Here is a 23,351-nt window from a genome sequence, read left to right as displayed (position 1 = left end):
TATCAATAATTCTAGAGGAAATAAATTTGGTCTATTATAAATCAATTATATTTGTGAATAAGATACTAAGGTAAGGGTAGAATGACAAGATACTAAAACATGTACAAAATTAATAATGGTGAAATACAGTGGAGGATGTGAACAAGAATGTCATATAAACCAGGTGTAGTGGTGTATGCCTGTAATCTCAGTGTCTTGGAAGGCTGAGACAGGAGGATTATAAATTCAAAGCTAGCCTGCACAATTTAGCGGGCCCTGTCTTAAATAAAATAAATAAATAAATAAATAAAAGTAAAAAAATGAAAAATAAGAAGACCTGGAGATATGGCTCAGTGGTTAATTGACTCTGGGTTCAATCCCTGGTACCAAAAAAAAAAAAAATCTTTGAGTTCACAAATAATCAGGTTTTTTTTTGTTGTTGTTAAAAAAGTTTATGCTCTTTGGATCAACATGTGGAACAAAGGGTTAAAAAGAAAATCATAGGTATGGTACTTAAGACAAACCTCTTAACTGGGGTCAAAGGATGCTCTGAAAAAGATGGGAGAGTGAGTACCAAGAAGAAAAATTTTGTTTTATTTTCTAAGGTTAAAGACTAGTAACATTGCCCTAAAGCCTGGACTTTCTTATCTTAAAAGATATGTTTTATATGGCATTTTAAAACAGAACAACAACAACAACAACAAAAAATCCTCCTCCAAGTAGAAAAAAGAAACCAAACAAGTTTGAAGAAATTCTTTTTATAATAAATACCCTCCAGGTTGACTCATGAGTGTGGTGAGGAGTTAATGAAATTGAAGTAGTACTACTCCTCACTTTAAGGAGAAAGAATCATGAGGCACTGCAAAATAGCATGGCACATTAGGTGATGGCAGTCTTCTATGGCTTCTGTTCTTCACTAATAATACATTTTTTGTCTAAACATTGAAGTTAAGATCCTGAATTTTTCTGGGAAATGTAACCACAGGAAATACATCATGGCAATCCTCAGTGCCCAAGCTTAGGTAGCAGTAGGAACTGGTCTGTTCATTTAGTTTAAACTACACCCCTACATAAAATAAGTTGGTGGCAATGTATCACAGAACTGTTATCCAAGTCAGATTCTATATAAATTTGTTACTTGATTTTAAATATGTTTATGTTTTAGGAGAAATGATGTTTCGCACATAAAAATTGAATCGAAATTATAAATGAAAAGACGTGTGTGAGAAAATATTCAGTTGAGGCTAATGGCTTTTGTTTTCTTGAAAAATCATTCACATGAAGAAGAGGGAACAACAGAAGAAGTTGATAGAATGAAAATAACTCTAGTAGACTTATGGAAAAAGAAAATATATAATGATGAAATGGAAAGAAAATGTGTGGACCTAAAGGGTCAGGCATCTGGTTCAAAAACAAGGAAATGTTATTCAGTTTTGAAAAGTACAGACTAATAGATCTGAAGAAAAAAAAATGATCTGAGGCCATCAAGTGGAAATATAACCTGCAAAGCGGTAATGTCAAATGAATGCCGCTGTGCTTCACTGTAATGCACCTCCTGTCAGGTGTCTGCAGGTATTTTCCTTTTTAAAATTTGCCTACAGATAGGTTATTAAAGTCATTGCAAGCAGAGCATGTCTTTCCCATGACACAAATTAAACTACACAGGAACAGAGGCAAAATGAAGGACAAGAACACTTAGAAGGCACAGAGAGAGTTGTCTGTGAATTACATGTTAACACTGAGGAATGATTCTAGTTTCATTTGATTTGAAACAAAAATTTGATTTATAAAAAAAAATGCATGGACAAATTAGCTCTAAGGAAATATAGCAGTAAGGTAATTAGGGTATGCAAAACCTATGAATGATTCAGCTGATCATATTAGCACAATTAGTAGCTTGGAGAACTTGCTCATAATTTATAAAGGGCGATCTTGCACTTCAGGCACCCATAACCACCCAAGTTTATGACTGATATGTCGATCTAGTCAAAAATGGCCTCCTCTTTTATTTTCAAAATGTTTCGATTGTATGGTCTGATGTATGTTTTTGTGAATTCAATTAGTAATTTGTGCAGTTGCATATATAGAGGTGTGTATGCATGTGTGCATGTGTGTATGCATCTTTAATTTTCATCCATTCTATTTTCATCTCTGCTTTGAGTATAGCAGTGGTATTTGGTGTCCTTGTTCTATTCTTTACACTTTTTCTCTCCTAAAGCATAGTTTCTAACATAGGGTCAGGGTCATTGGCACTGACTGAGAAGCCTTGTGGTAACAACCTTTCAAAATTCCTGAAGATTTGGGTCTTCTTAGTTTCTCTATTACTGTAGCTGATTGAAAATTTATACAAAAATCCACATTCTGCCTAATTTTCTGCAGCATGTCAGCAGCAGATACTCTATTAGAGTTTCCTTCTTGGCTACGAACCACATTTCTCCATTTACCTCTTGTTCTCTTACATTCTCCTGTTCTTCAATATTCAATAAATCTTGATCAGTGGTTCATAGATCCTTGACAGCTTGTAAATTGCTTGAAAATACCTGGTAGTACGTATGAACACTAAATATGAATACTAAGCAATGCAGTTTCCAGAATGCCTTTAAAATCCTAATAGTCAGCATCCAGGTATGTTAATAATCACATTAGGTACTTACTGATTTATTGAAACTCAAATAAATATGGAGCACTATCTGAATTAAATAAAAATGATCTCTGGGAACACTTTACTTCCGCAGGTGCTGTTTAAAAATAAACTGAATAGGAAGTCCTCTTGAGTTCTTAGGCAAACCTATGAGAATATTTTAGAATACAGAAAGAAATCACCTTGTAACATAGAATGATCTTATAATCCATATATGCTTCCATATCCTCACACATTTTATTGTAATTCTAATTTGTTTAACTGTTACTATGAATAAACACAAAGACACATTCTGTAAGGTCAATGTGTGTTAAGGTTTGGATATATGCTGTCTACCAAAAGCTAATGTGTGAGAAAGTTCAGAGGTGAAATGATTATATTATGAGAGCTATAAACCAATCAGCAGAGAAACCAATCAATATGGATTAGGTGAGCAGTTAACTGTAGGGAGGTAGGATGTGACTAGAAGAGTAGGTCACTGAAGCCATGCCTTTGGGGTGTATATTTTGTGCCTGGTGAGTGGAGCTTTTCCCTTCTGTTTCCTGGTTGCCATGTCCTGAGCTGCTTTCCTGTACCACTGCCTTCCATCATGATGGGCAGTTTGGGCCAGAGCTATGGAGTCAGCTGACCATAGACTGAGACCTCTGAAACTATGATTCAAAGTAAACTTTTCCTCTCCTAAGTTGTTCTTGTCAGGTCTTTTGGTTGCAGTGATACAAAGCTGACTGAAACATTGCATTCTTGTCAAAGAAGGTTAAAGAGATGGGTTGGTGGCAATATTGATAGAGAAGAGACAAACTCTCACTACTATTTTTCTCTCTGTCTGAACGAATGGATATTTTGCATGAAGAAAGACACATTTTGCATAACTTCATGTGGTAAAGACATCACTTACATGCAGAGGACCTCAATGTAAAACAATCATTAGGTTGCATGCCAGTTTTAGAACATTTTCAATATTCATTGTTTACAAATTATGTAGGTTTTGTTGTGTGTTTTAAAAAATTAGAGAGATGGAAAGTACCCAAAATATTGTACTAAGTACTCTCCATGTGGCACTCTAGAGTGCTGTTCCCCTGGGACTGCACTTGTTTCCCTAGTGAACTTAATCCCTAGCATTCTGCCACTAGATGTAACCTTATTTACACCATTCACTGGAAGCAGGCATAAGAAGTCATAAAACTCAGAGTACTACAGTGTAGCAAGCCCTGCAACAATAAGATGAGGGGGATCTGTAGGGAATTATGCACAGGATAAATCCAATTTTTTTTTTTTTTAGAAAGAGACAGAGAAGGCCCTTTTGTCAGAACTTAAAATTGTTTAGAAACGACAGAGACTGTTATTGGAATGTTTACCAGACACCTTCAGTTTATTGTGTTTGTGCTCTGTAAGGAGCAATTGGAAGCCTGCCACTCATTAGGAAAGTCATCCATTTATTTAATCCTTTCACTGAGAATTTAATGATTACACATTTTATGTAGAAGAAAACCACATTGGCCTAAAATATGAGTTCTAGTCCTGTCCTAAAATAGTATTATTATCCAGATAGACCTTATGTCTTCAGTCACTACCTATATACCATCTGCATTCTCTGTCAGTGTCAATACTGAATATTCCCAGGAAATTTCTTGTGACTGTATTAAACCTTGAAAATGTACATATGTTTTTAAAAGATTCACTTTTATTATACTCTAGTACATAAAATAACAGGCTCAAAGTATCTCTTTGGTTAGGTAAATACTACATTCATGATCTCATGATGTATAGGAAGATCCAGATATTAAGGTAAGCAATTTATGTCATTAGGGACAATATATCTCATTGAAGTACTGTTTATGTTCCTAACTTATATCAATTGATGTCCCTATGTTATTTAAATATCAGCTAAGCATTATTATTAAAATCCTTATAATACAACTATTAAAAATACAGAAACTGAAGAAAAGCTATGCAACTTGGTGAAGTTACAAAATGAAAGAAGCATGTTTTCTCTCTCAGTGTTTACATTCTAAATGTGAGAACAACAAATTGTAAATGGTTAGATTAATAAATTTCATAGGTGATGTGGGCTATATGGTTTTTACCACAACTACTCAAATACATCTTCATAGAAGAAAGCAGATATGGATAAGGTATAAATTCATTAATATGTTTGGGTTCTAAAAAAACTTTATTTATTAAAAAAATAGCCAGTTTGGGCAGAGAGCAAGAGTCTGCCAACCATTCCTTGGAATCACTTTGCATATTGATTCCACTTTAATTATATTGAATATATTTCTAAAACCTGGTCATTTGGGGACTACACATTTTTTATCTTACAGATATTTAATTTAATTACAATACTATAGATATTATCAAAATAATTTCAATGTAAATTCTTTTATACTATGGCATATTTCAAAATATTGCAGTAGCAGGATTAATGTGCTCTGTAAATCTGATTAATGAGTCCTAAAACTGTAGTATAAGTTGACAACACATATTCTGAGTCTGTAAAATATTTTGTCAAAACTAGCTAATACATACTTAAAATTTTCTCTGCAATTAAACATTTAAACAATAATAAATCCAACTTTTATTTCTTTCATTTTGTGTTAAGGGAATTGAGGATTATTAATTAAGGATTTTTAAGTTAAAATCAAAACCTTATTGCATTGTAGGGTAGCACATCAAAAATTAAGAACCCATGTAATTAATTTGTATTGTACTGCTATAATTATCTACTTTATGTCTGACAAGATCAAACTCAGCTACGAAAAAATAAGTGAGCTACTAAAAACAATTGCATATTTAAACATATATTTTGTCACAACAAATCCTGCTGAACAGTGTGTTAAAAATTGTGAGTCAGACCAAGGAGAAGGAGAATTTGAAGCCCATAAATAAATCACTTTTAGGTATAAGAATGAAAAGAAAAAACTTACTACACTGCATGTTTGAGGCCAGAATGTCTCAAAAGTTGAATTCCATGTTAAAAATATAGAGCTCACATGTCTTAAAAGTTTTGTAATTGCCGCCCATAGTATGTTCAGTGAAAGCAACCAACAGTCACATTTGATTCCACTTACATGAATCCTGAAAAGGGATAAATGTGCTCTATTAGGACAATTATTAAATATTTTTTTTTCCTTTTTAACTGAAACAAGTACCCAAATCTTGGTGCCCTGCGACACAAAACTGGTTATAACAGATTGTGAGCTGGCTTTCACCTAAAAGGTGACTTGAGTCTTATATTCCTTAGTTCTATCAATTCTCAGGGTGGCATATAACTTCAGAGGATATATTTGTAATCCTGTCATATGCCTGAAATGTGAGGGTCAGGTCTATGTACAACAATGTTAATGGGTAGTGCGGTGGAGCCTTTCTTCACTGCACAGTTTGTTGTGTGCAAAGTACTCAAAACTGCGTTCTTCTTCAAGTGGTTAATGCAACATAAACACTTCCAAAAAACAAACCTTTGAAGCATAAGAAAGTGCATAGGGTCATAATGGAAACTGAGAGGTAATAATAGAGCAGTGTGTTTAAACTGCCATGCGCACTGGGGCAAGTGTGTACTAACCACCTCAAAATGTCAAGTATGGTGTTATGAAAGGTTTTCCTTGTAAGATCTTTCAAAAATTGCATATAGGAATTCACATATAAAATTTGGAAGGGAAAAAATCCTTTTCAAAATCATGCCCTAGAATGCGTAGATAATTAGGTGATTTTGGCTGCAAGCAGGTGGTCAAGGGAATAATGGACTTCAGGTTTTGGCCTAATACCATAAATAAATGAAGAAATAAATAAGAAGCCATGATGTATACCTATGCCTCTCTTGTTTATCATCATCCATATAATTTTACATCATGTAACTGTTCAGGTAAATGAAGTCGGTTTTTTTAAAGTAATGGTTTTTAAGTATCCAAATACAAATCAGACTGCAATATGAAGAGATGCATAATATTAGGATAGTTATAGAACCACTTTGAGTTTCTTTTTTCTCACCCAAGGGCTGGAAATCTTGAAACACCTTGTATGTGAAAAATTGAAGAATTTGTGTACAAAAAGTAAATGCTTTCCACTGTGCTTGCCATGAAATAAGCATCCCACAAAATGTAGCTATGATCACTAATGCAAAGAGAAACTTATATTTTGACACCCTTTATATTACTCTGCACTATTTAATTTATATTCTATAAACGGGATGAAATTTTCCATGCTCCATCATGAAAAGCTGGTCTTAACATTTTATGTAAAATTATTTTAAAACATTTTTGTTTTATCATCTCTCTTTCTTACTCCCTTTATTGATTTAATTGAATGAGCAAATATCAAGATTTATTTATATTTAACAGTTTTAAAATAGGTAAAAGAGAAAATTCTCATTGTATAAATTCAATTTCATTTTATTTTGATATTAAAAACAGCCAGCGAAGCACAATACATCACATCAATTATAACACATACAAAGTAATTTTAAGAGTAAATAAGAGACTCTTCCTTCACACTGCATCTTGGTGGGTTTTACATAATTATATCCCTAATTCTATACCATTTCAGGAACATATCAGGTACCTGGCTAATTTTACTTCTAAAAAGAGAAGTCAATATGCTGAGACTTCCAGTCTTTGCAGACTAGTCTGAGAATCTAGAATTGCTGCAGGTAAACTTGAGGCCAACAAAGCAACACAAGTCAGTAAATAACGAAAAACAGATATTTATAATTTCCATCCTATACACTGTCTGCTGAAAATTAAAAAAAAGAAAAAAGCTAACAAAGCATTCTTTGTTCTGTTTTGTTTTGTTTTGTTTTGGTTCCATGGATTGAACCCAGAGGGGTACATAACCACTGAACTACAACCCCACCCCTGTTGTTGTTGTTGTTGTATTTATTTTTTTATTTTTTAAAAATTTTTATTTATTTTTTGGTGCTGGGGATAGAACCCAGGGCCTTGTGCATGCAAGGCAAGCACTCTACCAACTAAGGTATATCCTCAGCCCCCTAGCCTTATTCTTATATTTTATTTAGAAACAGGGTTTCACTGAGTTGCTTTAAGATGTTGCTAAATCACTGAGGCTGACTCTGGACTCATGATCCTCCTCCTGCCTCAGCCTACTGAGCCACTGGGATTACAGGCCTGTGCCACTGCACACAGCATTAACAAAGCATTCTTAATTCTATTTTATAAAAATGGTGTATACCAAAAATGAAATGACCACCAAATTCACACAATAACCAAAAAAGTAAAATTCTATTTCCAGAAATTCTCTACTCCTGCAAACCTTCCAAGTTTTCTGCCAAAACAAAAAATACTTTTTTCCAATGTTTTTGTGAAAACATTACTTGTTTAAAGAGTCTTTTTAAAAACTATTAAAATTGGAAAGTAAAACTTTGAAGGATATAAACAAGTAGGCACATATTGTTTTTCAAGCGTAAGTGCAAAAAGGTAAATCATGCTGGGGAATAAAAAAGTGTCACTTCTGAGAAGGAGATGTTTTGTGCATATTATATTGTCAGAGAGCAGAAATATAAGCTGACTATTAGAGAAGATATACTTTCACGAAGCTCGTATAGAAGATGTATTTTGACTGTGGTAATACTGAATGCTTATGACCTTGTGCTTATCCAACTCTATCTACTTGAGCATGACCCACTGGCTGGTCAACAGACATGTACCTGGGGAAACTGAAATAGTGCCTTTTACTTATCTTAGTTTACTCCAGCCCTTGCTATGATTCCTTGTTTCCTTTAAAGGTATACATAAATTTTCAATGCTTTATTTTGAAAGCTACACTTGAGATTAAATGCCTGGTTCCCTAATTTTAGTTCTCAAAATATGTCCTTGCCCTTGATAATTTTCCCGCTCCTGATCATTTGTGGTTGCTGTCCTGCTTCCATTCTCAGTCTTCTTAATTGGTAAGCTGAACAAAAGAGGAAAAAAATGGATAATGAAACTATTTATGACTACATAATGCAGACTAGTCTGAGAATCTGGAATACCTCCACAGAACTAAAATCTCCAAGAGCATCTTAAGAGAGCCGGAGACACATAGAGAAATAATCAGCAATTTTTCCTTTCTAACTATCATCTCTAGATGGTATACTGCTTTTTCTTTAAAGAAATCAAAGATAAAAATCAAGTGAAATATGTTTAGAAAACAGCAGTCAGATTGTTAGTTAAAATAACTTCAGGTCTGCAAAAATTAGACTTATGATGAATATATAAATATCTCATCTTTTTATTTCTTCTGGAGCTCAACACTACCTTAGTTGATATCAAGTAATGGTTTTATATTGTCTACTGATGTGATTATTTTTAAAAGAATTATGAAAAATTTCAACAAAGATTTGATCCAATATTCATGCAATTTTTTAATTTATAAGCTATATAATTTCAACACAATGCTGTCAGAATACTTGCTAACTTCAAATTTTTGACTTTGACATAGTTCAATATCTTTCCTCTGATCCTAACTTAAAAATTTTAAATAATCACTTCAAAGTACCCTTTCCTACTCTTTTTTCCTGCTCTCTGCATCTATTCACACACACACACACACACACACACACACATACACACATACACACACAGAGCATGGAAGAAATCTGGAAAACATAATTATTTGAATGTGACTAGTTTAGTTTTTGTGGGAAATAAAAGTGAACAAAGTTAGGAAGACAAATAAACCTCAACTCCATTATGAATATCATTTTAAAGTATTTTCCAGAGTTAACAAGTATCCTTATTCAGCAAAGCATAGCAATAGGATTGTGGAAAACCATAGCATTTAAAATACTAAACGTGGTACTAGTTCAAACTCCAAAAGTATATTCTGAGTTCAGTTTCAATTTTCAGGAAACTGCCATTGTAAATTTTTTTCTTCTGGAGAAAGTTTGCTCACTAAGATATCCATTAAAATTGCGAAATCGATTTAGAAACAACATAGAATTTTCAAATGAAATCTATTACTAGGATTTCTCTGAGCAAATGTTGCCAAAGAATACACTGGAAAAACACTGCTCCAGATGTCTCATGCACAAGGAATAATAATCTAAAATTTTTGCAGTTATTTTGTTGATGGCAGATCCTACTAATAATATGAGTTGAGTGACTACATTATTTAGGATCTCCTGTTAGATGTTTTAATAGACAGAACCATCTTTCACACTAAGGTGTATTTGAAAGCTTCAGTGTATCTCATTGCAACTAGTTTGGGGTACCAGACTTAGAATCTCTAGTTGCAAAATCTCCATCTACAAACAACTGGATTTGAAGTCTTGTGAAGATCTCTTAACCTTTTTGAATCTTGGTACACTCATTGTCAAATCTTTCAGTGGGGATGGCCTTACTTTCCCTTCTTTCTCTCTATGTCATCTTTTCTTCAAGACAAACAATTCTTTCTTGGGAAGAGAAGTAAGAATCTCCACATAAGGAAACCATCTCCAATTGTCTCATTTTTCTTGCAAGCTGTAATGAAAACAGAAAACATGTTTTACTCTGGTTTCTGCCTTGTAAGAAATGGTGGTATTACCTACCGTGGGCAACTCTGACTAATTTTGTAGTTTGAATTTATGAAAATGAGCTCTCTATAAATATGAGCTATATGCTACAGTATTAGTTTTCCTGTGAAAAAGTTCTTGTTTTGTAGCCTTCTTATACCAATCATCTGCATTTCTCAATAAATATAGAAATAGGAAAAGTGGAGGTGTCCTGTTAGAATAATTCAAATACACCAAGCCAGTGATGCATACAGTAATAGTAGAATTTTTCAACATTATCTTAAGTATTTCAGTGTCTAATGAGATAATGAGCTAATATACACTAAAAACATACATAGTATGAAACACTAAATGTTTTCAGAATTATACTTTCATCCAATATAGAATACCTTCCTGTGTTGAATTAAAGATGGCCGAAAAAGATTGATTCTTTTTTCCATTGAGAAGTGAATTATGTTTCCTCACTTCTTCAACTTTGGCTGACCTGTGAGTGCTTCAATCAACAGAGGATTGTAGCAGTGATATTATGGCAACTGCAGATCAGGCTTAAGAGGATGGCTGCTTCCTACTAGGTCTCAGGAATTCCTAGTCTGCCATGAAAGAAATACTAATATCCTAAGAAGTGGTATGGAGAGTTCCTGAGACCATATGAACAGTAGAGTCAGCTGAGCCCAAAATTCTAGCTACCTCCACAATAATGCCAGGCATACTCATGACCAGGCTATTCTGAACCCTCCAGTCCAACCAGACATAATATGAAATCCATGATGTAGATACCGCCTGATGCCCTTGACTCCAAGACTTACCTAGTAAAATACTGCCTGAATTCTGAAGCCATAAAATTTTATAGTGCAATAATTAGTATTTAGTCACCAAGTTTTGAGGTAGTATGTTATGCTGTTCTGGATGATAATATCATCTCTACAAGAAACAAAGTGGAACACATATGGATAATTGATATATAGCAGAAAACAATAAAAAGCTTTAATAATTCAAAGGAGTAAGGTAATCTGGTAAGATTCCAAGCCTTTTGAGAGATTAAAAATTAATACAATTAGAAATATATGGAACAATAAAGAAGCATAACTGCAATAATTTATTTATATAAAGAAAAATATATTTCATATCCTTTTGGTTCTCTTTGATTAGTGCATTATAGTTGTATAGAACAGTTGGGTTCATTTTGACAAAATCATACATGCATAGAATTTAATGTATTCCATTTCATTCCCTGATGTCCCACCTTCCCTGCCCTGTTCTTCTTCCTCTGCTCTACTGGTCATCCCTTCACTCATTTTTTCATTTAATTTTGATTGATGTTTTAGACTTTTTTCCATATAGGAAATTCTAAAACCTGAGTTTTAAGGATGGGGATATATGTAGCTCAGTGATAGAACACTTGCTGGTATGTGCAAAGCCTAGGTTTGGTCCCAAGAAACACAAAAACAAACAAGCCCAAACAAACAAACAAACAAAAAAAAACCCAGAAATTTACTAAAAACCCAGATTTTTAGTCACATTTTCTCTGTTAAACTTTTAATTTTATAATATATATCTATATTTTTCTTTTGTAATATGAACATGTTTATTAGTGTTGATGGTAACAAGAACAATTGCTTATACAATTAAATTTTACATAATTTCTAGTAGCTGTTTAATTTTGCATGATATATATATATATATATATATATGAAAATTATATTTTAGTGATGACATGATTTTCTAAGTTAGCAATTACAATACCACATTGATTATTTTTTGAACTTTGTTTAGAAATCAGGGCTATTATTGATGAACATGATATTCTATAGTATTTAAGAAGCAAGCATTTATAATCTGTGCAAAACTGATGAGTAATTTAAAGCTTCTATTTTATTCACTCATAATAAAAAATGAAGGATATAATATTTTTTCCTGTATTATAGATATGGAAAATGAGAAAAAGAGAAATGATTCATGCAGTATGGATTTTAAAAAGGATGGAAGCACAAGCACATTTATCTAACATTAGGGAAGATCAAACTAAGCTTGAGAGATAAGAGAAATTTCACTTAATTATAGGCATTCCATGAAAGTAGGAGGCCAACCTAAAATACTGGATTTCAGCCTCAATTTTGAGTCCTTTAAATATCAGATTAAGTGAACAATGTAATAGCATTTGAACCAAAGCTGTTGTCTCAAAAATCAAATTGTCATGCCCCTGTAGAGAGACATAAATTGGAGAAATTGTCTGGGTCTTTCTCAGAAAAGCAGGTAAGGAAAACATACTGGCTCTTCCTTCTGTGCTCTCTCATTTTTTTGGAAACACCAATGAAGAACTTCCCTTGGGATGAACTATGAGCTGAAAATTAGAAGCACATAGAAGTGCATCACTTTCACCTCTTATAAGATCATTTGCTTACATTTGGTTTATTCATGTCTAAAATCATAATCTAGTGTTTTGTATGTCTTGATATTTGGAGGAAACAAAGAGGACCTAGAATAGGCTAACCGTAATCTACCCTCCGAGTATTGCTAGTTCAATAGAGTCCCCTAGGAGAGCACTTACTCTTAATCATGAAAGCCAAGATGGGGTGAGGAGTACTCTGGCAGAGTAGGCTTCTGCTCAGGAGATGTGAGCCACCTGGGAAAGTAAGAAGTTCGAAATAATCGGTAAGATATAAAGACAAATCCAAAAGTGGGGTTTCTGATGGCTCTTCCTAGCCCTGATGGGAACTGGAACTGAACAATTTAAAAAGGCTGGGATTCTTTATTTAAGGGGGAGTACATCAAAGGCAGGGATAAGGTTGCAGTGTGGGAGGAGTCTTGTTTTGGTGCTGGTTTCTCCATGTGGCAGTGGTCTTGCAGTAAAAAGATTATTAGAGTGAAGTTAGCCAATCCCTAAAAGCAAATGCCAAATGTCTTCTCTGATATAAGGAGGGTGACTCAAAATGAGGTAAGGAGGAAGAGCATGGGAAGAAGATTACCTCTAGATAGGGAAGAGAGGAGGGAGGGAAAAGAAGGGGGAAGGGGAATTGCATGGATGATGGAAGAAGACCCTCATAGTTATACAAAATACATGTATGAAGATGGGAGGAAAAAAAGAATAGCATTACCTTAAATTAGATAGAAGTGATGGGAGGGAAGGGAAGGTGATGGGGGGATAGGAAAGATAGTAGAATGAAACAGACATTATTATTACTGTGTGTATATATGTGATTGCATGACCAATATGATTCTGCAACCTGTACACTCAGAAAAATGAGAAATTACATCCCATCTGATTCAAATGTATGATATATCAAAGTCATTGTACTGTCATGTATAACTAATTAAAACAAATAAAAAAATTCATAAAAAGATATATTAATCAAATGTATTGCATGCTCCTATTAGAACCTGATTTGTCTTTGTCTAAATTTTATTTGAAATAGCTGGAGAAATCTGTGTATTAGTTGTGTATTATATATTAAAGAATTATGATTATTTTTTTTTAAAAAAGATTATTAGGTGTTTGGCAGGTTACTCCCATCTCCAGCAGGCTCTTTGACCCTAAGGCTATGAGCTAAGACAGGGCACCAGCATGATTTTGGCTTCTCTAGAATGGGGAATTTCACCCAGGAGTTGCCAGAGAAGCAGCTTCCCTGTCTTAATGGCTTGAACAAACCCATAATTTATATATGGCCTCCAACACAAGCCGTCATTCTTATCTCTGAGTAGAGTGCTTCTGTTCTCTGACAACTCACAGAATCATTCAAACAGCCTAATCATGTTTCCCCAAGGAACTGATGTCCCTCATGTTCTTGAAACTAGAGTCAGCATCTCACAGCCCTAGGATTTTCCTCTGTTCCCAAATAGAACATTTGTGTGGCCCTTTCTGGGGCATGCTGTTCTTTTATCCCTTAGACTGTGGTTATATACAAATAATATGCTATTCGATACTGGATGTGTCATGTTCTGTTATCCCATAACCCAAAGGCAGGACTGTTTCCTCCACCAATAAGGTGATAAGAGGAAGCCAATGCATCCATAGGCATTTGACATAAACAGGGAACATCTGTATCGGAGAGGTAAGAATCAACTCTTGCCTACTTCTACAATATACAGAATAATAAAACATATTCATTAGCTTCAAGCAATGAATATGTTTTTACTTAAGGAGAGGTCAAATATAATTAGATGAACTCAATATGCTAACAAACAATCACTGTGCATTTTCCTGTATGTAGCAACTATAGCAATTATAAAATTAGGTTTTACTTATTTTATCAAGTCAATTGTATAGGAAATTATAGAATACTCCTTGGAATTATTGAAGGTTATTATTTTTAATATCAACCCTTTATTGAAACAAAATCTAGGTTTTAGAGATAGATAAGCTCAGTAGAAGAGACTGAATTAAAAATTATTTTTACTATTAAGTAAAGCTGAAAGCTCAAATAGGTTAAGTCATCCTTCTCTTATATGTCACAATTGGCTCCAAGGAATAAAATATTAAAATAATACAATTGCATTAAAACATAATTTTTATCTTTATTGAGCATTTGTTAAAAAATCATTATAATCCTGAAAGATACCAGAGTTAATGAATAAATAGAAGTTTCAGTATCAAAACCCAGCAGTTTATAACTTAAGGATGTCTCTAGGATTCCTATGGAGGATTCCAAGAATACCTGGTTTCTTAGGGTAATTCAGGTCTTTAGTTATGCTCTTCTATATGAAATAGTTTGTTTTAGATTTTGAGAGTTTCTTTGTTTTCCTCTACCATCTTCAATTTTTTTTTTTTTGTGAGGGCAGGGGGGTATGGACCTTAATGTAAAATTTCTTGCTTTCTGATCAAATGTGGGTGGCACTAAAGACACCTAGTGAATGTGTAGGATTATGTAGCCCTCTAAGCTCTACATAAAATGGGCAGATCCTTAAAATAATGTAGTTACCTGAACACTATTTTAGTTATGTCAACAAATACTTTGTTTTACTTAAAATATGAAAATATTTTCGATAATTCCAGTGTTTTAAAATTATCAGTGAATGTGAACAGATTTTTAGAATAACTGTATTTAATGGAATGCCCTATAGATGAGTAATCAATAACTTCCATTCCCCTTTGAGTAAAATAAAGATATTAATTAGCTATCCTACTCTAGTGTAAATGTAAAATATTGAATTTCTATTATATCTCCTCTAGAATAACTTTCTAGTTGTCCTAGAGTAGGCATACTGACTCCCATTTTTGCATTATTTTAAATAATTCTAAAAAATAAATTTTCATGCCAGCAGTTTATTTTTATATAAAATATTTTGCATTTTAGGAAAAGAAAGTGTTAATAGCTCTACCAATGGGACTTAAATATATGATAGAAATTTCAGAGATATTTCCAAAATTGGCATGCTTCACTGACAGTCAAAACACCTCAAACCTTTCCATTTGTAATTGAATCCTGCATAGAGTAAGAAATGGAGTTTGACATCAGGTACTCCTACCTTACAATTACTAATAATACTTCACAAGTTCTTTTTCTTTATTCATAAGCTTTCCTCTATTTTGGAAACCACCTATATCATGTGCAGTTTTCAATACCCTATCCATTTTTTATTAAAGCCAACATTAGCATAATTAGTCATAAAATATTCTGAATTGTACTAACTAGAAATCCTATGGTCTTTACTGACTTACTGTTTTCTCTATTCCCATAAAACTTAATTCAAAAACTTTTTTTCTTATATTTATTTGGGCACATAGTCTCTAAATGCAATTATAATCCAGGGGGTATTCATATAGGAATACCTAGATATAAAATACCTTTTATGCGGTCCCTCTCATTAAGTGAGCATTCTTTCTAGCAGGGACCACTGATATAAAATAAAATGTATTAGTACCTACCTATGTATTTTCTTACAACTCTGACAAGTGCTAGAAAGATACGTTCTTTCTCTCCATATTTATCTTGCTAAATGAATAAAGAGCATAATGTATGAAGATGAAATAACAAATGAAAAGCATTATAATGGCTTAAAATGTTGAATAAAATTCAAAAATAAGTATTTGTTTTTCTATTGGTGCCCCAAAAACATTAGTGTAAACTTTAAACACTTCAAATTTATTATCTCATAATGCTATATATTAGCTCTTACATGGATTCTGCTGGGTCATCTCTTGTAGATATTACAGGCCAAAATAAACATGTTTTCTCTGGAACTTCTAGGGAGAAGTGTTTCTTTGATTGTGCAGGTTGTGGTCAGAATACAATTCCACATAGTTGTTGAAGAAATGAGCTTACTGTTTTCTTTTGGGCTGTTCTCATTATCAACTTCGAAAGGCCTCCTGCATTCCTTGACTTGTTACCTTTTTTTTTCCATCTTCAAAAACTACAGTCAAGTCCTTCTGTGTTTTGAATCCCTGACCTCTCTTTCTGCCTCTTTAGTCACTGCCCTGTTCTGCCACATTTCTCAGACCCCTCAGTCTTCCTCTTATGTGCTTAATGCAATTGCATTGAACCCATATGGATATTTTAAATTTTTATGTCCATTTGCAGACTAATAATAGACCTAATTCTATCTGTGAATCCGTCCACAGGGCTACCTATATTGGATTTCTACTGAGTAACCTGGGGAAAGGGACAACTTTAGAACTCCACTGAATACATTAGGCTCCTTTAGTTTTATCTAAATCTGTGATAAGTGTGTGCAGATGAGTAGAACTACATACTGCATATCCAAATCATAAATTCAAAGTGATGAAACAGGCAACTGAATTGTTTTTAACAAAATTAACATATTTTTGGCATATTTTCATGTTTTCTAAATGATTAAATTTTGAAATAATGCAAAAAATAATATGAGCTCTTGATTATAGCTTTCTGAAGACCAAGACCTCTGTTGGTGCTCAGATATTTTAATCATCATAATAAATATATTATGGTCTCTTGATGTGGGAGCTGGGTCAGCTATTACAGAAATTACCAGCTCTCCTTCAATTATATCAATCATAATATAGTGCATTAATTCTCTCAAATATTATAATTAAAAATAGAAATTATAAATAAATACATATATCTTCTAATTTTTCTTCAATCACTTCCCCTGCCATTTCAACCATTTCCTGTTGTGAAGGTGAATTTATCTTCTCTGGTTTCCATGGTACAAGCTTAAACTCAGAAACAAAATTTATTTCCAAGAGTATAGTTTCCAAGGTAACCAGATGGCAAACAAAACCAGAAGTCTCCCTCAACATCAACATGTTCAATTTCTTTAAGAGGTGAACATCTTAGTTTTATAATTTTGGCAAGAGTTACTAAGGAAAAGGCAGAGATTAAGATAGAATCTCCACCAAAACAGTTTAAATTGTTTAAAAGGTAAATGTTTACTTTAAAAGTTAAACATTTTATATATCTACATCTCCTTGAGGGTAATGAAATAAAAGCATTCATGCTAATTGTGCTAATTTCTATTCTGTATTTTTTGTACAAAACAGAAATTTCAAAAGTGACAAAGAAATAATACATTTTCAGAATTCCATTTATAAAGATAGTGGATATTACAATTTAGTGATAAATTAGTAAGATAATATTGATGAATGTTATATATTACATTTATGTATAAAATATATAATTTAAGTACTTTTCAGACAAATACTCTAAAATATATAAAATATTTCAACATGAAAAATAATTTAAAATCAGATAGTCATTGGACCTAGTTGCTATATTATTATTTTTTTTCTAAATAGTTAAAAATCAGTGGGGCTAGGTTTGTGGCTCAATGGTAGAGTACTTGACTCACATGCATGAGGCATTGCTTTTATCATCAGCACCACATAAAAATAGATAAATAAAATAAAGATATGGTGTCCATTTACAAATAAAAATATTTTTTAAAAATTAGTAATACATAATAAAGATATCATATTAATTCTATAAAAAATTCACAAATGATATGTTTATAAAAGATTAGTGGTATAATTCTAGTAGTCTTGATTCCTATCACCTCAGTGTAAGTCTTAGAAAATTATTATTTTAATACTTTAAAATTGTTATTTCTTTAAGAAAATATAAAGTAAATTTTGTTAAAAATATTAGCAGCATGAAAAAATTGTAAAAATAATAATAATAATAATAATAATAATAATAATAATAATAAAATTTCTCTTTATCTATATACTGGCAACATTGACTTTGAGCCTTTTATACAAAAGTAGTATATTTTTCCACCCCTCAAATATGGAGTGTTGATGTGACTTTCTTTGACCAAGCAGCATTCACAAATATGACTAAGTAAGAGGCATGGGACATCTTTCTCCCTGCAATGCACCATCTGGTGCTGATCTTGGATTCCCTCATACCATGCAGGGTAGTCTGAGTTATCCTGCCAGAGGAGGTAGAGGAGTGGCTATATGGAGAGCATTAGCAGACAGTCAATCCCAAGAGCCCCAGCAGTTGAACACAATGCCAGGGTGAACTTCAGTCCAGTTCAGCTAAGGCTTTCCCAGTCAGACCTCTCAGTTTGATGCAGACAAATTTTGACCCTCAGAATCATAAAAATTTTTTCTTTTTTTTTTTAAGGTATTAAGTACTGGGTTGCTGTGCCATACTGTATACTCTCATTGGCATATTACATTTCTCGTACATTTTACAATGGAAATGGAATCAGTGATTTTTTACATCAAAGCCTCTCTTGCTAGAGATGTAGGTATGTGGTAGAGGAAATTCTCATCATGCATGAGGCCCAGGGTTCTATCCTCAGCAGCATGTACAGAGAGACACAGAACGCATATCTGTCTTTCAGTAGTCTGGGAGGGGGAAGGTGTCTTCGATCTGAATTTGGAAACAACATGAAAAGATTTCCAGTTTAACAGCACATTTAAAAACAGAGTTCTCAAATTCTAATTGTAAAATAGTATTTTATATCATCTTGACTTATGAAATTATCAAGTATTCATACATTTCTTGTAACTTGCCACTGTTATAAAAATTACAAGTTGAAAAATACAGTATTTAACCAAGATGCAAAATATATTTGGAAGTAATATAACTCATTATGTGAAATAAAACTCATCTGGGTGGGATGCTATTTTATCTTGGATAAAAATTATAATTTTAAAAATAGTATGTATTGATATTTATCATTCAATTAAGTTTTAATTTATCAGTTGATTTTTTAACAATTCTGCCAAATGTAACTCTTTAAAGCTGAATATTATCTGTATATCAAATCTAATAGGAAAAAAATGCTTCACAAAATAAAATTATCAACGTTTTAAGTGAATTTATTTATTTTACCATGATTATGTGTTAGTATTCCCAAATGATTTTGAACACTATTTTCTGCATAATAATTAGCACTTTAATTCACATATATGGACAATTCAGTTATGCTCTTTGGTGTTTTCCATAATATTTCAGTTCCTGACTACAATTGTCAATATTTTTTTTTAACCATACAGAGATCTACATGCAACATTTGAAACTATTGAATCCCTTCTTGATTTCCATTGTACTTCTTCTTGTCTTTTCTTCTGTATGTCCTCAGGCTTATTTTTAAACATTTATTTTTTAGTTGTATGTAGACACAATACTTTTATTTTATGTAGTGTTGAGGATCGAACCCAGTAGCTCATGCGTGCTAGGCAAGCATGCTACCTCTGAACTACAACCCCAGCCCCTCAGGTTTATTTTCAATATTTATAAATATTTTCGCTAACTTTCAAATTACATGATGAGATTATTAGCTGTAGCAGAAACTGCATAATTCCTCCATCATCCATTTTCATCTTGTTCATTTCATAAAACTTTTGAATTTTAGCATTAACATGTAAACATCTACATGTTTACATCTAGAGATTATATTTTTCATCATTACTTGAAATAGGACCAGTGATGTACTAAATTCCTTATTAATTGAACGTAAGTAGAGGTGACATATACTGATTTAATGTTATGAAGTGTATTACTTACCAATCACTTTCCATCTTTATGACCTAGAGAGAGCCAGAATGTAGAAATTTTTATAAGTCATATTATAACATGTTGACAATTATAATATAAAATAAAACATTTTAATAGATAACTTTGTGAGTAAAGATATGGCCACAGACTGTTAAGAGGAAAAAGGAAAAATATAAATATCCATTTAGTTCTTGGCCCTGTATTTTTGGAGTATCTTTTTCTACAAAACCCTACCTTGAATGTTAAGTAGTAAAGGGACTGGTAACTGAAAGTAGAGTGTCTAAGAGATAAAAGTGAAATATTTGGAAATCTGGTGATTTTTTATGTCTTGCCAAATTATTTAATAAAACTATTACTTGTATTAAAGAAGGTGGTACACTAAGACAGTTGTTTTTGAGAAATAGTTTAAAAAGTCAGAATGTTTATGTTTACCTTTTGCAAGTTTTAGTAACATTGCATAAAAGAGAGAAATATAGATCATATAGAATAAAATGTGATCTTGAAGACATTAGTCTGCAGTGCACATTTTTTCTCAATGGACAAACTTAATTTCAAGTTTAAGTTCAAACAAATGGTCTGAGTCACAGGTGATTTTGAATTGCTCAGGGTATTAAGAGGCAATGATTTTTGTACCAACGGTGAAAGTAAATAAGGCGCCTTACTCAATCCTTTCTAAGAAGAAATCTTGGTTAGGTTTAAGAAGAAATAGTTAGTACCAAAAAGAATATTAGATGTTCAGAACCAAAAATAATATACGTTTTTCTTTCTTTTATATTACATATCCAAATTATCCACAGTCTCTGTCAGTTTTGTCTCCAAATTCTAGCCATGAAATGATTGCTTTTCACCAATTTCACAGGCTTAGTAGGCAGATTACAAAAGGACAGAAAAGACGTTTGGACCAAGAGAGCCACACGAAATTTGCAACAGAAATTGGAGAAAAAAATATAACATATTCTGCATTTGTAAGAGAGGTGAAAATATTGAAAAAAAGATAACATATTAAACCACTGTCACATTAAGTTATTTTTCAATTGTATGGATTATTATGTAGGTTCACCAATAAAAGAATATAGAAGTATTATGAAAATGGAGGAAAGAAAATCCAATAAATATTATCCCAACAAAGTTAAAAAAAGAGAAAGAAAAAGGAAGATAAAATGAGATGTGAGTAAGGGTTCAAATTGAAAACAAAGAAATGTTTAGAAGGAAAGAGATGGAAGTCTGAAATTCTAACTGAAAAAAACTAGAAAATGGGTGAGAAAAACAAACTATAGTGAAATAAAAGAAATAGCAAAAATAAGATTTACAAAATCCTTATTGGAATGCCTCTTTAAATGCAAAATGTTATTTTCATTGTGATTCTCCATAAAGCAATCACATTGACTCTAGGAACGGTTACTTCCTCCTACTTAAATTCTACAGATTCCTTGAATTTGTAAGAATATTGCACATGGAAGAAAGGGAGGTCAGAAATTTTCTTATGCAAGGAAATATTCAGAAATGGAAGTGAAGAAACAGAAGTTAAAGAACCATAATAGTTTAATTGTGGACCAAGAAAAAGAGAAAGTACTGCCAGTTCATTTCTAATCCTGTTTTGGCTTTGAGATGTTATACTTGAGTCTATTTGGAAATGTAGATTAAAAAAGATTCATGGTCCCTGTGTAGACAAAGATTTGTATTAGTATTTTGTCAAAGTGACTACACTGTAATTCTGAGAATTTTGTTTAGAAAGGTAGCTTCAGTATTCATTATCTAAAATATGTGTTATCTATTTCTCTTAGGAGAGAAGAAAAACATTCTGAAGAAATCATTCTGGGAGATTCTTTACGAGTCCATTTAAACAGTTAATTAATGACAAGGGTTGGGGGAGCACTAGTCATGTTGATTACTCAGAGATTCATAAATTTATCATCTTGGATCATTTGGGTTTAAATCTTTAAAGTAAAATTATTCCAATCATTGTTCTCTGAATTATAAATCAAGTTCATATTGCTCTTAAGTGCAAGTGGCTGTTTAATATGATTTATAGGGTATTAGTAATAATGGCATTTAGCAGCATAAAAGATCATTTTTTATACTCTTTTTAAAAAAGCCATTTATTGGCTCTTATGAATGTAGAAAGTCTTTTGGTTTTACATTTACTGGGATCCATTTATGTTTTTACATTGGCTGCATATTTAATTCAGAGTTTTTAATGAATCTTGAATTGATTATAATTATTGAGGAAAGAACATGGACATTTCAAATTTAAGCATTTGCTGCCTTTTGTAGCATAATTTTCTACATGAATGAAGGTCCCAAAAGAAAAAAAAAATAGTATTGTATTGTTTAAAATCTCACGCTGTCTTTTAATTTGGTCCTTTCACACCTGAAAAACTGCAATAAGACATAAATGACCAACATATTTCCAATGTTGTGAAACTAGACCATCGTCTATGCCAGATATTCTATATTATGAGAAACAATGGGTGTTTTTTTTTTAAATTTAATTATGTAAGGAGCAAGAGAATAATAATTATAGCAAGAGATAATCCAAGATAGATAAAAAATGTAGTCCAGGTCTTACTTTGATTTGTCTCTGGTGGTCTGAAGCCAAGGTGTCATCTAATAATGCCCAAATTCAGACTCAGTAAGATGAATATGTGAGTTAAGTTAAAAATACACATATGGAGACAGGAGGTTTCATTGTTTCAAAAGTATAGTGACTCCAAATTCCTTCAGAAAAGGCTAATGATTTATGTGTGCATGTTTCAAGATTTTAAAATTGGAAATATAATTTAATGAGCTTAATTATAAAATGGGAAATTGATTGGTTTTTATTAATTAGCCACAATAAGATAAATGGTGTCTGTGTATACACAGCATTTTCTACTCAGGTTTTCCATTACTTTACATTAGCTTTTACTTCTTTGTGATGAGTGGATATATGCCAGTGAAGATGGTTGGCATGAAACTTAACCTTGATTCTTAGCAATTCGTGGCCAGAAATTAAAACTATTTCTTTTCTTTTCTATAGTTTAGATTTCACAAAGGAAAAATTTTTCTATTATTTGACTTGGACTTATCTGTTGTCCAATCTTGTGACTAAAGTGCTCAGATAGTCTAAATGATAATGCTCAGAATGACTAGAGTAATCAACTGGTTGACCAATAGGGAGTAGAATCTTTTGTTGTAAAAACATGTGCAGGGCAATCATAACCATGACTACAAAAAATAGTATATCCAAGAAGCAAACCCAAATTGAGTATGGTATACTAAATATCTTAACAAACAATGTCCTTGTTTTTACTACTTAGTTGTCTAAAGGATAGAGTTCTTTTTAACC

This window comes from Marmota marmota, unplaced genomic scaffold, assembly GCF_001458135.2.
Source record: "Marmota marmota marmota unplaced genomic scaffold, marMar, whole genome shotgun sequence".
NCBI classification, from domain to species: Eukaryota; Metazoa; Chordata; class Mammalia; order Rodentia; family Sciuridae; genus Marmota; species Marmota marmota.
The sequence above is the reverse complement of the archived record's forward strand: the minus strand, read 5'-3'. Positions refer to the sequence as shown.